Genomic DNA, 18,974 nt, shown 5'->3' on the forward strand with positions numbered 1-18,974 from the left:
CTTCTGAGTAGATGGCCCCCCAGCTGAGAGGACCAAACCTCAGATACCACCACCTCAATCCATGGGGTCATTTGGTGGAGGGGATGCTACTTCAGACCACAGCATCCCAATCCAAGAGGTTGTTGAGGGAAACCTTGGCACCAAAAAATGTCATTTGTACCACAAACTCTCCAGCAAACCAGCCTCTACTATGCTACAGAGAACATGGACCCAAATGTACGATGAGGGCTGCATGCGGTGCCCCTACTCTTAACTAGCTGCTTACTTCAACTCATGCTTTGCTAGGTAGCTGGCAGATGAACCCATGGAATGGCATTTGTTGTGGGCACAGTTTGCATTAAGTGAAGTCCTGTTAAGGATGCACCCCAGTGCAAGGAAACCACAGAGCCTAGGTCAGGTTGTGAAGCTTCCCTGCAACTTATGTAAAAATGGAGACTTGGGAGACCTGTGTGTTACAGCACCCAATGTAACCATATTTCCAAACACCATAACTGTCTCCTGCTTCTGTGTGCAAATGCCTAAGGATAATAGTGTGGTCTGTGTGCAATGAGACTGTCCTGTTCTAACTTCTGCTGGCCACCAGAGATTGTCACAACTATGAGGCCTTCCCAACTGCACATACCAACTTTCCTCATCCTTGGGCCCCAACAGAAAACAAGCTATGCATAGAACATAAAACTGTCACCTAAGGCCCAATTCCCCCTAAGAGCCCTCATTGTCCATGTGCTGTGCTGGGATCTTTGCCCAACTCCCCACCTCAACCACTGGGCCTGGACTTGACAAAGACTCACTGTTCCCTGAAGGACCAGCCAACATGCTAACGTGGCAGAGTTACCACCTGACACAGACTTGAAGCCCCACATCCCCCTAAAGGCTGAGGAGAATGCTGCAGCTCTCCTTGGTTGCTGTCACTATTCACAATTTGATAGCACCCTGTTGAAACAGGGGTGATCCTCATGTTCTTGGAACCAGTGAGGCTGCAGGGAGGTCTCCAATAATGGAAGAGGCCTAAACTGGTTCTTGGGCACCATGATTGTGATGTCAGTTACAAAAAAAGAATTTTAGGATCTATGCAAATAGAGACCAAAAAAGTTTCTTACTAAAGCCAAAGGAATGGATAGTACACAAGCCAGACATGGTATAAGCATATATGAGAAGTAGCACATTGAGTGTTCAAATTCCAGGAGTTTTTATGGAGAACAAATGGGTCCAGTATTAAGATGAGTGTTATCTTTGTTGTGACAACTGGTACATTCATTCATTCTTTCTTTTACTTTCTTTTGACATTATGAGATATCAAGTCTTGTAGCTTACAAAACTTGGGTCATTGTCACAGAAAGGTCTACTTTTCTTGAGCATCCCTTTAATTAAAGAATGGGTTTCATCAGTTGCTCCTTCTAAGGCAGGTTTCCTTTGATATGAAAATTTTTCCTTCTTTGCAAACATTTCTGTGTTGTAAGGAGACATTTACCAATGCCTCCTTCCCCACCAGAATAAGCAAGTTTCTTTAAGATGTTCTTGCTTAGTTCCCAGAGAGTGGTAATTACTTGGGAAAGCAAGAAGGTCAGAGGGAGAGAACTACTTTTCATACTACTCACAGCTTTTAAAGACGGATTATGAAGTTTAAAGTAAACAAAATAGTATCTGTGTGATTTTCATAAGCTCTTCACTGCTGTAAATGTTTATCTCTGAATTTCTGCCTCCTGTTTCCCCAACCTACCCAAATCCATTCTAAGTCCCTGACAGTCCTGAAGTGATGGGAAAAGCAGGACCATTCTTATGGCCACACTGACAAACCAACTAGCATAACTGAGTTGAGCAGACTCGCTGTAAGTTTTTCTAGCCTTTTTGGGGATAGCTATAAGCATTGTCTTTCCCTAAACCAGGTTTCTTTAAAATAACAATGAACAGGAGGAGCATTTAAGAAAGTGATCCATTTTTAAGGTATACTTTTCTCCATGAAATTTCCCCTCAAAATAATTCAGAGAGACCACAGGACATAAAGCCTGTTCATTCAGAGAATGCAGCTTTCAGCTGGGTCCTGTGGGGTCTAGGGTGGCCATTCAGCATGGCTAGTAATGGTTTGGTGTGGCATCTTTGAGCACATGTCACTATGTAAGACAAACTAATACCCATCTACCTGCCACCTGCACGGCCTCCCTAAAAGATGTCCAAGTGACATTGAGACTCATGCAGCAATATCATGAGTGCTTGGGTAGATGGTTCTGGAAAATTGATTGGGTATGGTAGCCCACTTGCCAAGAAGGCAGCCTATACCTACTCTGAGAACAAACCACTCATGTGGATCCCTCAGGAAGACTCCAGCTAAGCCTGCCCTGCAGCAGAAAGCAGAGGTGAGGTATAGTCTTGTCCAGGAGTTCTACATCCTGGCTATGCAGAACGATGCGCCTTGTTCTCATGTTGGACCCTAGAATCTGGGGAGGCTAACTGACAGCTTGACTTCCAATCCTCCTCTATGTGTTCATTGGCCCCTTTCCTCAGGTGGTCTTGACAAACTATAAACTATGTTTCAGGTGATTCAGCCTCAGAAAAAGACTTAGGCAACCACAGGGTCCACTGTGTGAGGAGTGATAAAGAAACAATAACTGGGTGCTACTAGTTTACAGTCTGATACCATTACACGTGTCTAGTCTTGCTTTGATGCATGTGCCTTGTTGTCATGTTTATAAATCGCTTTCCTGATCCCATGTTAAGAACCTAATATCTAAGTTTTCTTCTAGTGGTTACATTACTACAGGTCATTTTTTAGTACATTAATGCATTTGGTTTGAGATGAAGGTCCAATAGACTAATTATATCAAATAGCCCAGTTATTCAATTTAGATATATTCAATCTGAAATTGTCACTCATTGCTCAATAAAAGGGGGCAAATTAACATTCTTTGGCCTTACACCAACTGTTTACCTAGCATCCTACCAAGGTCATGTTCATCTATAGCCTGTTAAGGTCGTTGTAACCTCCACAATTTCTCCAGCAGAAACCTGCTCACCCCATGGCCTCAAGACCTTCTTCACCAGGGTGGCAAGGCCCTTGGCATGGCAGGGTTAGCTGTCTACTCTCTGGAAGTCCAGGTCTCATCCCAGACTTTGCAGCTCCAGACAGTAGAGGGATCCATCCTCAGACATTTAGAAATATTTGGTTCCAGAACATAGTAAATGAAACCATTACTTTACTTAAATATTTAAAAACCAAATGCTTAATCAAGAAGCAAGTATGAAACTGGAGTAAGAAATAGAAAAACATAACAGATGATTTACAAGAATTGTCAACTCGAGCTGAAGACTATCACTAAACGTAAAATCCAGTGGTGGGAGCTGTAACAACAAAGGAGACCTTGAGGGCGATGCCTCCTCCATTTCCTATGACTGCACACCTTATCTGCTGCAGGAACTGTCTGAGAGCCTTCTTTCAGACATACAAATTCAGCTACTTCTCACTGCCCACACACTTACCTCCTACCCTACCATTCCCAGGTGACACTCAGCCATGAAGAGACTCGCCCTCCTGGCTGTCATTCTCCTGCTGGCCCTCCAGGCCCACAGTGATCCTCTCCCAGCAAGACTTGAGGAAGCTTCAGCCCAGGAGCAGATGGAGAAAGTGGACCAAGTCACACCCATCTTCTTTACAAGGGTGGAAAACTCTTATTTTTGAGGTGCAAGTAAGAAATTCAACATGATAGAGACACAGAGTTGAAAGGAAAGGTTGGAGACTGGCTCTGGAATCTGGTCTGGAGAAGTCATTTAGGATACTTTATGTCACTTCAATGATCCTTCATTTTCTCACTGAACAGTCATTGCCAAATAAATACAAGAAATTTTCCTTCTGCAATGACTTGATTCCGTGATATATTTATGCAGATGACTAGTTTTACAATATGAAGAATCTATCTTGTTTTATATGTATCTAAATGAGTAGAATTAGTCATAAGGAGACAATTTTACTCTATCTATTTGTAGGATATGTTTGGAGTTGTTTGGTTTTTTGATTTTAGGTGGCTTGTCAGTATTGCAGTTTGAACTCAAGATCTCACACTTGTTAGGGAGGTTTTTACCACTTGAGCATACCCTGAACCTTTTTTGCTTTAATTATTTTTCAGGTATGCCTCATTTTTGTGCTAGGGCTGGCCTCAGTTTACAATAATCTCTCCTTGTCCATAGTTGGGATTACACATTTATACCAACATGCCTGAATTTTTGTTGTGGTGGGTTCTCACTAACTTTTTGCCCTGGCTTGGCTTAAACTACAAACCTTCAAATTCTACCTCCCAAGTAACTGGGATTAAACTAGTGCACCTACACACTGGAACCTATCTGAGGATCTTGAGGAAACTGTGTGCAGAGTATCATGTGCTCACATTTCTGTGATGGAACAGGAGAGCACATTAAAATGAAAACAGCCAGGTACCTGTGGCTCGTGCCTATATCCTACTACATGAGAAGCTGAGATTGGGAGATCACGGTTCAAAGAGAAATATTCCTGAGACCTGATTTCCAAAGTAATAAGAATACAATGGACAGGCGGTGTTACTCCAGAGATAGAGCACCTGCTTTACAAATGTGAAGCCTTGAGTTCAAATTCTTGTCCCACCAAAAGTGAAAACAAATGAGAAAGGATTTGAAACTTGTGCGTAATTAACTCTTACAATATATATTTATTCCTATTGATTGTGGTTGTTCATGCTGCTGTATGTAACAGATGAATACAAGAAATGTACACCACACAGCAAGGATATCCCCAGGACACCTAGCACCTACTTCTATTCCAGGGTACTACATGCTAAGTGCTTCCTCTGTGTCCCCAGGTGTAAGGGGAGGCACATTCTGCCTCTGCAGAAGAGGAGGATGTCTTCATGGAGAATGCAACGTTGCAAGGTGCATATTATACAGTATCAGACTGTGCTGCTTTTAAACATCAAGAAAGCCAAAAATATGTGCACACCTTGCTTGGATATGCGGAAAACCATTGCTATTTCCCCTGGGACTGGTGCCCATTTCCTTTCACAGCCCAAATAAAGTCATTACAGCAAATTATCCATGTTGTTCTTTTTACTGTTTGCTATTTAAGTCAGTCTGAAGTCTCCACAAAATTCCGCACTCTTCCATGAAACCCTTGTAAACAAAACCTATTCCAGGATTGAATACAAGATTAAGACACAAAGAGATTAAATACAAGGTTAGGACACAAAGGGATTAGAAAGCTGAATGATGTTTCTGATCCCTCTCCCTACCTCTTTCCCCTTAACTCTACCCCCACTTAGACAAGATTCACTCTCACTCTTGCCTTGAAGGAGGCAAATTAATCATCAGTTTCAAGTTTACCGGGTCATAGAGTTATAACTTTGCTCAGAAATTACCAACCTCTCTCGGCTCCAGTGGCTCACACTTTATCCTAGCTACTCCAGAGACTAAGTTTGGGAGGTCCATGGTTCCAGGCCAGCCCAATCAAATCTTTCAGGAAAAGTCATCTCCAAAATAACTTGAGCAAAATGTCCAAAGATATGACTCAAGTGGAGTGACTGCTTTGCAAAGGCCAAATCCTGAGTTCAAATTCCAGTCTCACCAAAAGAAAAAAAAAGAGAAAGAAAGAAAGAAGCTGTCAACCTCTTCTCAAGGTACAGAAGTTTTATTCAAAGGACCAAATATACATCTGTCTTTAAGACATGACTCTATCAGTTCCATGAAGATAACTTTAAGTCTCATTAGGAAGGAGTATGGTTAAAAAAGATATAAAAAGCAGGAGATTAGCAAGGGCCCCACTAAATTAGAGTCATTATCAGGTCTGTCTACAATGAACCAGGTGTACACAATTCAATTATACAGTGTCACAAGCACTTTGTGTGGTTTTCTTAAGCTACTGAGAACCTGATAACTCCCTGGAAAACACAGCTTCAATTGAGCTCCTGAGTAAAATGGAAGACATTGATCCAAGTAAACTGGAGTCCCCATAGTGCTCCAGGTGCTGAAGTTCTAAAACTAAAAGCAGCAGGCAAGTTGGTGAGCAATGAGTGTGAAACCCAGTCTGATAAAGGACAGAAAAGCAATGCAATGTTAGATCCTCAGAATCTTGATTGGGATGGCCATACCTCTCTCTGCAGCTCTATGTCCACTGTTACCCACCTGACACACATAGTCTTGGGATGTGACTCCTAAGTTTGTCTCCTCTTCTCTTCCAATACAGCACACCATGGCTACACCCTTGTGTCTCCAAAGGACCAGTCTTGCATCTTTATGTGATGGGATGTAACTCCTCTACTTCTCTGTCCTTTCTTTCTTTACTTATACCAAATATCCACAGACCATTGGACAACTTGCCCACCATGATTCTCAAATAACTCTCAGTATGTAATCAAGAATTCATATAAGGTATCCAGAGTGAGCCCCAGACTCTTCATATCTGCTCTGGAACCACCTCTTCCCTGATGTGATTCTATAGCATGCATTTGGAAATAGAGTATGTCTTATCAATCTTGGCTATGCTTACTGGGGTAGCAGTGGAAGACTGTCACAAGAAGTCCTAGTGTGACAGAAAAACAATACTTTGATAGAAAAAGAGACTGTGTTTCATGTGGTATTATTCACTATTCTTGACTAAAATAATGTCATTAGCCCAGACATGGAAATGACCACCAACACCAACAATAATGCCAAAACCCCAGAGAAGGAAAAGGGCTTCTACTTCATGTCTACTCTATTGTGACTCTGAGGTGGATCTCAGCCTTAGACTGGGGGTCTGCCTGTCCTTCTAAGAGGTAAGAACAATGGTTAAGATTAACCACAGAAACATACCATGTCTGGGAGATCAGAACACAGATTTCATAGAGGACAGAGTAAGTCATGAGACTGACACACAAATGGACCACCTCTTTCCTCTTGTGTTGACAGTGAACGTCTAAGATTGGGATTGTGCCTGGGAAGTCAGGCATCCTTCTTCAGGTTCCTCTAACTGCTACCAACTTGAAGTATTTGGTCCTTGATGCAACTCCCTAAATTCCTAAACTGTGGATGGGGCTGTTCCAACCTCCACCTCAGAGCATGTGCACTCCATCCAGAGATTTCCTGGCTCCCTCCCCCAGCCCTAGGGTCTTTGTCAAAATTTCACTTTGTCATTGAACTTGGTGCTGATTTTAATATTTTAAATTGTACCATGTTCCCCACACTAGTCTCTGCCACAATTCTTTCCATCATTTTTCATCTCACAATAAACATTTTATTTACTTTCTGAAACTACTTTATCTTAACTAAGATTCATGTTTCACCCATCATTGCACCTGATGCCTAGATAACTCCTAAAAATATAATGTATGACAGAGAAATTAATTGTGATTCACTTGATTAATTTTATACAACTGTATTTACCAATATGACAGTACATTGTTTGTGCTAAACTCCTGACAACAAAACTGAAACCTAAAGAATTAAATCAGTTTGTGTGTTCAGCTCCAGTGACAGTTTACAGTCTAAAAATTATTTAAAATAATTTAGACTAAATATAAAAGAATATACCAATATGAATGTTCCAATATGAGGAGGTAAATAGGACTTCATTAAGTATTAGAACTTTAGAATTAAACAAAAATGTGACAAAAATGAATTCTCAGTGAATCTTTTCCTCTTGTAGTGGAGGAGACACTGAGGATTGAATCCAGGGCTTTGTTCCTGCTAGGCTTGAGCTGTATTCCTTGGTGAACCTTATTCTGAAACAAGGACGTGTTCTCTTGGGCAGATAAAAAGAAGGGGTTGGAAAGAATTTTAGGCAGAGACAGTGGAAAAAGGAAGACGAACGTACAAGGTCAGGGTCTCATTTCATGGACTTTGAGCAAGTGATGATGCCAGATAAAAGTATAAAATTAAGTTCATAGCAGACAGCCTCAGAAGCATCTATCAATTAAGGAGAACACCATGTTGACAGAATGAAACATTTTTGTCTGTACTTAATAGATGAAGATACACTGACTGGGAGCGTCACATTTGGTGGTTACTATGACAGTCTGGGTTGCAGGACAGATGCTACCTCCAGGGACAGAGATAAAGATGAGATATTCAAAAGTGTACTAATAGCCCAAGCAACTTGCACAGTCATTACAACAATGCAAAATTCAGGGTGCGATGAACTGGATATCTACTAAACACCCACACAACACTTGACATTTTCTATCTTAAATAACCTACACATGGGGTAGGATAAGGAAATAAAGATAAGTCAGATGTGAAGACAACCCTTCTAAATGTCATTGAAAGAGACAGTCCCTCAGTCTCTCAGAGAGGATAGAAGCTTAAATTCAGTAAGTGCAAATCAGCAAACACAGACAGCCCAGTGGCACTGGCCACCCTCCCCACAAACATGTTCCAGTGTTTGTCCACTGCCTCATCTCAGTGCCGAAAATTCTGCTGCCTCTCACTTCAAAACCATCAAGCTTAACCTCTCTCCTAGTGCATAGTCTTCACCTCATTGCAATAGTCTGAAAATATTTTTCCTTCCCATTTTAAAAAAAGTGCCTGGTGCAATATCTTTTAAAATAGAAGACATTGGTTTATTTACTTATTTTTAATTGACATATACTAATTATACAAATCTATGTTATATGATGTGAAATTTTCATACAGGTGCACATTATATTATGATCAAATCAAAGTCATTAGCATATCCATTACCTCGAACATTTTTCATTTAGTTGTGGTGAAACATCAAGTTCCTCTCTTCTAGTTATTAAGAAATATACCTTTTGTTATTTTGACTAGAGTAGGATATGTTGTTCAGTCGTATGCCAGAACTCATTCCTTCTGTCTAACTGTATCTTTGTACTCACTGGGCAACATTTCAAAATACCATTTACTCTGAAGTGCATAAACACCAGAAACTAATTTCCTAAAAATTCTTGAGCATGTAAAGATCAGGATGAAGGTGTCTGAAGATTCACTGTCTGATATTGGTCCATTTCCTAGGTTATTAATGGCACTTTAATGATACATCTCCACAATGTGGATGGGACTAAGTAGCTCTCTGGTCAATCCTATAAGGGATCTAATCCATACATGAGTGGAGCCATGCATGAACCATGACACCCATCTATGCTCCACTGTGTGTTACTGGCCCATAGGCGGAATCTCATCCATGCAAACTGTGAGCCATGGTTTTCTGAACAGTCAGAGTGGACAAGAAGGTGCAAAGGCTATTTGACAAACTCTGGTCATTGTGAGCCACTGACATATGTCAGCTTCATTCACAAGGGTCTTGCTTTAACGTTCTGTGGAGATTTCTTTAACTACCTGAAAATATTTCTGTATGTTGATCTACAAGATGTAAATTTCATTACTCAGCAAGAAGCTCAATTTCCCAATGTTGTGAAATCTTTGGGGGTGTTCAGAATCAGAAGATACAAATTCTTGTCCCAGTTCCAGCACACACTAGACACATACCCTCAGGTAAACACATTTGATCACATGTGAAATGAGGGCAGGCATATGCTGCTGCTGTAAGCACTATATACAGGTCTTTGCTTAGGTAAAAAACAATCATAGTTTCTATAGTGAGCTCAGAACAGTGTGAAGGTATATGTGGATTATAATAACTCATCCATACCACAGCTTTAAAACTGGATATAGGATCACAAGGATAAGAAAATTGAGCCTTAAAGAGGATATGTACTTACCCAAACCCCCACATCTGTTCAATAGCACAGTAGTGTCCTAAGTTGTCTAAATGTTGAAGGGATTTCAAGGGGTTGTGCTTGGTTTTGTGAACTCGGGACCTCAGTGGTGCTCAGTACATCCCTGTTAATTCACGAACCTCAGCCTAGGTCATGGAATCTCCTTTCTTTTCTTGAATAGCCTGCTTCAGGAGTAATGTAGTGTTCAAGGTTCAGAGCACCCGAACTTGATGCTCAACTCCAGTGAACAGTGCCCACTCCCCTCTTCAGAACCGTTGCAGAAACAGCTTGGTTCTTCAGAACCACAGTGCCATCTGCAGGCCAGGAGGAGCCACTATAGTGCCACTTGCCCATTTCTCTATAGTAACAGGTCTAGCTTTACTGGAAACACAGTGTGGGCATTAGGTTAGCATCTGTGACTGAAACATTTCAATATGGAAACCCACTGGAGTTACTAAATAGAACAGGGACAAAAACGTTGACCTCGACAGAGCGCATTTCAGTGAAATTGCCTAGATGCTTGGCTATTTATTGATCAGGCTTAGATGTGGGAGTGGAGAGTGAGATGAACAGCGAGCAATAGGGATCAGTGATGAGGGTCTTCTGGGGGTTTTACTTTTCCTGAGGCTGCAGGAACCTGATGGCATGTGAAGGGGAAAGGAGCCTCATCCCCTGTTTTTCCTTATTCATTAAAAGCAAGATCCAAGAGAAATAGTTCTTTCAAAAGGTGTTTGGACTTCAGTGTCTGCATCTATGTGAATATGGGGAAGGGAGAGGAGTGGAGATGTGGAAGGAACCCACATGAGCTTCGCTTACTCTCCTAAACCATTTGATCTGGCATTGATCTATGCTTTTCACTTATACCACGTGTTCTATCCATTTGACTGTTGACTATGACTACTTCATAAGTAATGACAAAATCCTGATAAGCTTCCCTGATCCCCACCTGTGTAAATGTTTATCAATGGGGCCAGGGCACCTTCCTAGCAAGCATGAAGTCCTGAGTTCAAACCTCATTACTGCAAAAATAAATGAATAAATAAACGTTTATCAATGACCATGTGGATTTTTCTGTTCTATAATCAACTACTTTAAAGTAAACTAGGAACCCATCTCAGTTTTCAAAGTAGACCATATAATTCCAGAAAATTCTTTTAGGCCAAGACTTAAATTATGAAGCCAGTAATGAAGAAGACAACTAAGGGAATATTTTATACAGAGGACAAAGAAAGGTAGTCATAAATATGAGAGCTCAGGGAAGAACAAATTTCATGAGAGGAATAGATGAACAAATGAGAATTAGGAAAGAATCAAAAATGTTCAGTTGAGAAAACCAGCAAAATACAAAGATGAATAAGAGCAAAAAATAAAACAATGAACAGTATCTGAATAAATCTGGAAAACAACCAACAAAATCCCAAGAAACTGCAAACAGCTCTTGAAAAAGAACCATAAATTAAAAGGGTTTTAATTCTCCAGTAAAAGACATAGACTGGCTGATTGGATTAGAAAAACAATATACAACTGTTTGTTGTTGACAAGAAACACACCTCACAAACAAAGACACACAGACTGAAAGTGAAAAGGTGGAAAATGACATGTAAGCAAGTGAAAGCTGTAGGCAACCAGGAGTAACGTAACTGTACTTAAATCTGACAAAGTTGATGTCAAGGCAAAATTAGGAGAGATAAAGACTGGCACTGCATATTAACAAAGGGAGTAATCTACTAACAACATAGAATGATAACACAAATATATGAACTATGCAGCTGTGCACCCAATTTCATAAGACAAACTCTACTGAATATACAGAGACACATAGGTTCTGATACAATAATAGTGTGTGATTTCAGCACCTCAATATAACGTTTAGATATATCATTCCAACAAAAAATCAACAAAGATAAGATACCAGTGTTAAACTGCACCATAGATCAAATGGATTTATCAGACATCTACAGAGTACTTCATCCAGATTCTTCTCAGGAGCTCATAGAACTGTCTTCAAAATTTATCATATATTGGTCATAAAGCAAGAGTAATAGAGGAGATGGATCTGACCAAAGTACAACATATGCATTTATGGAGCTATCAGAATGAAACGTCATCATACAATAGACACTACTAAAAAAAAAAAGGAATAAACACTGTCCCAGGGACTTGGGGTAAAGAACCATGGTGCCATGAAGAGGTCAGAGAGTTCCAGAGGTGCTCCCTACCCACTGCTGTTTACAGAAAGCACATTGGGAAAGGAATCCAGACAAAGTCACTGGCAGTAGCCCTTTGAGTCCCAGTCCACCCACTCATACTGAAGAACCTGGCATCCTCCACCAGCAGCTATGGCACAGTCTCATGAGTGTCCTGTCTTTGGAAGAAAGATGGCACTAGGAATACTGCTTGCACATCCAGAATTCCTCTTTTAGCCAGAACTCTCTACCCCAAGCCCTGTGGTTGGGTTCAGTGGCTATAGAACATGCACTAGCTGGCTCTCTTGGGGTCCTGTGTAGTTCAGGATATATATGAGGACACTTAGACCCTCTGCCTGGGCTCTCTTCTGTGCTCATGTGCTGTCCTGCTTGAGATCACTGATCTTTGTGGCTGTCTCCTTGTGCTAGCCTTGCAGACTCACAAGGCCCTTGTCTTCAGCCCTGGAAGAGCAGTGCCACTCAGCATCGACCATGGGAGCTCTATGGCCAAGATAGAGTAGCAAAATGCTCAGGGTGCCTCTTACCCTTGTCCTAGCTGGATGATGAGTGCCACTTGACCGCAAATGCTGCAGCACCCCTAAGGACTGGCCCTCATTTCTAGGGTGGTAACCACTTCTGCACGTGGCAAATCAACTTCCTTGGACCCCTCTACCCAGGTAAGTACCTTCCCTATGCAGCATGTAATAGACACTTTCACCTTCTTCCCACTGGCTTCTCTTATCCATGATACTCCAGCAACTTCTTTCTTTAACATTCTTGCTTTCTCCTTTGGACCACTGCTAGCATGGATTCAAATCAGAGCTCCCTTTTCATAGCCTCAGTGACCCAGGAGAGAGCAAGGTAGCTTTCAGGTAACATAATGCTCCCAGACCACCAGCCTCAAGGTGCCATAGCACCAACAAATGTCATTTGTGCCACAAACTCTCCAGCAAAACAATCCTCCTATGCTACAGAGGACATGGAGACCAAGGTACGAGGCTTCCTTCATTCAGTACCTGTACCCTTGCCTGGCTTCCCTCCACTCACGCTTTGCTAAGTAGCCTGCAGATGAACCCATAAAATGGCATTTGCTGTGGGCACAGTTTGCATTAAGTGAAGTCCTGTTAGTGTGCATCCTACTGCAAGGAAACCACAGAGCCTAGGTTAGGTTGTGAAGCTTCCCTACAAGTTATGTAAAATATGTGGATTTGGGAGACCTGTGTGTTACAGCACCCAAATGAAACCACATTTCCCAACACTGCCACTGTCTTCTGCATCTGTGAGAAATGCCTAAGAACTGGAGTGTGCTCTGTGTCAATGAGACTACCCTGTTCTAACTTCTGCTGGCCACCAGAGGTTGTCACAACCATGGGGCCTTCTCAACTGCCCATACAAATTTTCCTGTTACTTCCCACATCTGCTGGGCCCCTACAGGCAACCACCTTATCCCTAGAACCTAAAACTGTCACCTGAGTCCCAGTTCTCCAAAAGGACCCTAGTTTGTCCATATGCTGCGCTGAGACTTTTGCCCAAATCCCCACTTAAACTGCTGGCCCCGCCACTTAACAAGGACTCATTGTTCCCTGAAGAGCCAGTTAACCTGGTAATGTGGCACTGTTACCACCTGGTACAAAACTTGAGTCCCCTCATCCTTCTTACACTGAGGAGAATGCTGCAGCTCTCCTTGGTTGCTCTCACTTATTCACAATTTGATACCATCCCGTTGAGACAGTGGTGATCCTGATTTTATTGGAGAAGGTTGCAGGGATGTCTCCAAAAAAGGAGGAGGACTCCACCTGGCCCTTGGACACCAGGTTTATGATGTTGATACAAATACAAATTTTAGGACACATCCAGGTAGAGACCAAGAAAGTGTCTTGGTAAAACAAAGTAAAGGAGTGAATAGTGCACAAGCCAGACATGGGTGTGAACATATCTGAAAAGTAGCACATTGAGTGGTCAAATATCAGGAGTGTTTATGGCAAAAAAAAAAGTGGATTGTAGGTTTAGGATGAGTGTTCCCCTTTGTTCTGACACCCGGTACATTCAGTCATTCTTTCTATTACACAGTGTTGACATTTTCAGTGGCTCCCACAGATATTACGTGTGACTAATTTACAAAATTCAGGTCTTTGTGGCATAAAGGCCTATTTTCCTTGAGCATCCCTTTAAACAAAGCCGGGTTTCATGATGTGCTCCTAAGGCAGCTGTCCTTTTATGCAAGCACTTCTAATCTCAAAAGCGTAATTTTACTAAATGCCTGCCTCTTGCACCAGAATAAGCATCTTTCTTTAAGATACTTTTCCTCAGTTCCCAGGCAGTAGTAATCACTTGGGCAAACAGGCAAAGTCAGAGGGAGAGAACTAATTCTTATACTGTATGTCACAGTTTAATGAGGGATTATAAAGCTTAAAGTAAACAAAGCATTACCTGTGTGATTTTAATCACACTTCTCATTAGTATAAATTTTATCTCTCAATTCCTGGCTCCTTTTCCCATGCCTCATTTTCCATGGTTCATCTGGCCTCACTGGGACTGACCAGAAGTGACTGTAAATGCACAACCATCCATACACCATTCAGCCCAACCAGCTACACAACTGAGTTCACCAGCCTCACTGTAAATATTTATTGTCTTGGGAGTCGCTATATTCATAGCTCATTTCCCCAAACCTGGTCCCATTAACATCACTGTGAGCAGAAGGTAATGGCAGAAAGTGGTATATTTTTAATGTACACTGTTCTCCCCTGTCTCCCCCTTGATATAACTCAGGAAGGACCACATGGCATAAAACCTGTTGATTCTGAGAATGCAGCTTTCATCCTGGTCTTGCTGAGTCTAGGGTGGTCGTTCAGCCTGACCAGTAATGGTTTGGGTATGGTAACTTTGAGCACACATCCCCAGGTGCGACAGGCCCATCTCTCCACCACCAGGGCAGCTTCCCTAAAAGACATCCAAGAGACATTGAGTATCACGCAACAATGTCATGACTTTTTGGCCTAGATGGTTCTCAAAAATTGACTGGGTCTGGCTGTCCACTGGCCAAAGCTAAGCAGCCTGTGTCCACTCCATTGAACATGGTGCTCGCATTGATCCCTAAGGAAAACTCCAGCTAAACCTCTCCTGATCAACATCACAAGCAGAGGTGTTGTCTTGTCCAAGATTTCAACATCCTGGGTCTACAGAATGACCCAAATTGTTCTCATGACTGGATCCTAGATTATGGAAAGGCTAACTGAGAACTGGACTTCCAGTCCTCCTGTATGTGTTCATTGGCATCTTTCTCATATAGCATTAACAAAGTGTAAATTGTGTTCCAGGTGATTCAGTATCAGCAAAAGGCCTCAGAATCACAGAGTCCACTGTGTGAGGAGAGATGAAGAAACAATAACTGGATGCTGCACTTGACAAAGACTGACTGAGACAAAGAAGTCCTTAGGGAGCCCTGCTGGACCCAGCTCCACACCTATTGCTTAGCTGCTCTTGAGACAGAGTGGTTTGAAATTAGACATGGCTTGCAAGTGACCCTGATATAAGGGACTTCTCCTTCCTGGGAGTGAGCTGCTGGCATTGTATCCTGAGTCCAGGAAGAAGGACTGCTATCTGCTGACCACTGCTCACCCTGTATAGCTCCACCATCTGTAAGTAATGGGAACTCTTAAAAGTATGGTTGTGTCACTGAAGCCAGGCTGCAACTGACACCTAAAGGAAAGGCTGCTCTGAAGGAGATCCCCTTCCAAAGCTTCTTGGTATGGGCCTCTAGGGTCTTCTAGGACAGTAGCTATGGGCTAAGGCAATGAGAAGTCAAAGGGATGGTTCAAAACACATGGATGCTACTTGTCATGTCCAATGCAACAGAAATAGGTTCTTAAAACATGTATTTTGAGAAAACGATCATTCATGGCCCCTGTCTATTTTTTTAATGTTAAATTGTGTGAGATGTTTAATGTTTTAGCTAATATTTTCTTATTGGATGTATGTTTCGCCAACATTTTCTGCCTTTTTTTAGTTTGCCTTTTTATTGAAATGCTTGTTACTCTTCTGTACACAAGTTTCATAGTCTGATACCATTGCACGTGTCTAGTCTTGCTGTGTTTCATTGTCATGTCCATAAATCACTTCCCAGATCCCATGTTAAGAACTTAGTGGTTTCATGGTTTCAGATCTTTTTTAAGGTCTTTAATGCATTTGATTTGAGATGAAGGTCCAATAGTAAATTACATCAAATGATCCGGTTATCCAATTTAGATATGTTCAACTTGAAATTGTCACTCATTCCTCATAAAAGTGGAAAATAAACATTCTTTAGCCTCAGTTCAACTCTTTACCTAACATCCAACTGAGCTCACATTCACCTATAGTCAATTAAGTTCATTGTGACCGCCACACTTACAACAGGAATCTGCTCACCCCAGGGCCTCAAGACCTTCTTCACCAGGATGGCAATGCTCCTGAAACCTGTTGAGAGACCTGTCTATTTTATTGGAGTTCAGGTCTCATCCTAGCATCTACACAGCCAGACAGTAGAGGGATCCATCTTCAGAAATTAGAAATATTTGGTCCCTTAACTTAGTAAATGAAAGCACTAGTTTTCTTTTTTGAATATTAATAAAGTAAATGTTTAATCAAGTAACAAATAGGAAACTCAAGTGAAAAACAGAATAAGATAACAGATGATTTACCATGATTATCAACTTGAGCCGAAGACAGTCACTGAACATACACACCAATGTCACGATGGGAGCTGTCAGGACAGAGGGACATCAAGGAGACCTTAAGGGAATGCCTCCTCCCTTCCCCATGACTGCACACTTCATCTGGCTTCAAGGATTGTCTCCAAGCCTTCTCCTAATAGAGAGATACTGCTGACTCCTCACTCCCCACACACTCAGCTCTTGCTCTCCCATCCCCAGGTGACAGCCAGCCATGAGGATGCTCTTCTTCCTCACTGCCATTCTCCTGCTGACCCTCCAGGCCCAGAGTGACCCTCTCCCAGCAAGACTTGAGGAGGCTTCAGTCCAGTAGCAGATGGAGGAAGTGGACCCAGTCATAACCATCTTCTTTACAGGGGTGGAAAGCTCTGATTTTTGAGATATAAGTAAGAAATCCAACAGGATAGAGGCACAGAGTTGAGAGGGAGGACTGAAGACCAGCTCTGGAATCAGGTCTAGAGCAGTCACTTAGGAGACTTTATGTCACTTCAATGACTCTTCATTTTCTCACTGAACAGTCATTGCCAAATAAATAAAAGAAATTTTCCTTCTGTAATGACTTGATTCCAAGATATATTTGTGAAAATGACTAGGTTTAGAATATGAAGAAACTGATTGTTTTCTCTGGATCTAAATGGGTAAAATTAGTCATAAAGAGACAATTTCATTCCATGTATTTGGAGGGTATGTTTCAGGTTTTGTTTTTTTTTAAGGTGCTTATCAGTAATGCAGTTTGAACTCAAGGTCTCACACTTGTAAGGCAGGAGTTCTGTCACCTGAGCCATGCCTCCAGACTTTTTTGCTTTAATTATTTTAAGATAGGGTCTTACATTTTTGTGCCAGGGCTGGCCTCAGATCACAATTCTACTATTAATCCCCTCCATAGTTGGGATTGCACATTCATACCACCATACTTGGCCTTTGTGTTAAGATGGGTTCTCATTAAGTTTTTGCCCTGGCTGTTCTTAAATCACAACACTTCCCAGGTAGTTGGGATTACAGGTGTGCACCACCATACATAACACTATTGGGAGGATCTTGTAGAGACTGGGTACTGGAGTACAGGTGTGTTCAGATATTTTTGTGATGAGCAGGAGCACACTAAAACAAAAACAGACGGGTGCCTGTGTCTCATAACTATAATCTTAGCACCTTGGGAGGCTGAGATTGGGAGACAAGAGTTCAAAGCCAGCCCAGGGAAATAATTCCTGAGTCCTGATCTCCAAAATAACCAGAGCAAAATGGACTGGAGGTGTGGCTCAAGCAGTAGATCATCTGCTTTGCAAACGTGAAGCCCTGAGTTCAAATTCCAGTCCCAAGAAAATTTTTTAAAATGAAAACAAATTATAATGGGTTTTGGATCTTGTGTGCAACCCACTAATACAACGTATGTTTATTCCCATTGGTTGTGTTTGTTCATGCTTCTGCATGAAATGTATGATCACAAGGAGCCCACTCCACACAGCAAGCATTTTCCACAGCTAGATGCTAAATGCTTCCTCTGTGTGCCCAAGTGTAACGGCAAGCATGGTGTGCTACTGTAGCACAAGACACTGCCTCCTGGGGAACGCGAGGTGCGTTTTCTCCAGTATCAGACTGTGCTGCCACTAATCATAAAGAAAGTGAGAAAGCGTAGAAGTGGAAAGCCACAGCTATTCCTCCTGGGCCAGGTGCTTATTTCCTTTCCCAGCCCAAATAAAACCACTGCAGAAAATTCTTCATGTTGTGCTCTTCACTGTTTGCTACTTCACGAAGTCTGAAGTCTTGGGGAACAGAGTACCAGACTCTTCCACGAAACCCTCATAAACAAAGCCAATTCCAGGATTGAACACAGGCTTAGGACACAAAGAGATTAGAAAGTTGAATGACATTTCTGATCCCTCTCTCTACCTCTTTCCTCTTAACTTTGATCAGACTCTTAGATCAGACACTTAGGTCAGACTCACTCTCACTCTTGCCTTCAAGGAGGCAAATTAATCATCATCAGTTTCAAGTTTATCCAGCCATAGAGTTATAACTTCTCTCAGAAACTACCAACCTCTCCCAGCTCCAGTGATTCACACTGTTATCCTAGCTACTCCAGAGACTGAGATCAGGAGTTCCTTGGTTCAAGGCCAGCCCAGGCAAATCCTTCATGAAATTTTTCTCCAAAATAACTTGAGCAAAATGGCCTGAGGTATGGCTCAAGTGGTCAAGTGCATGTTTGCAAAGGCTAAGTCCTGAATTCAAACTCCAGGCTCACCTAAAGAAAACAAAAAAAAGAAAGAAACTGTCAATCTCTTCTCAAAGTATAGGAGTTTTATTGAAAGGTCCAGATCATACATCTGTCTTTTAGGCACTGGGATTGTGTCAGCTCCATGAAAATCACTTCAAGTTACATTAGGAAGGAGAGTTAGCAAAGATATAAT

This window comes from Castor canadensis, chromosome 14, assembly GCF_047511655.1.
Source record: "Castor canadensis chromosome 14, mCasCan1.hap1v2, whole genome shotgun sequence".
In the NCBI taxonomy this organism is placed as follows: Eukaryota; Metazoa; Chordata; class Mammalia; order Rodentia; family Castoridae; genus Castor; species Castor canadensis.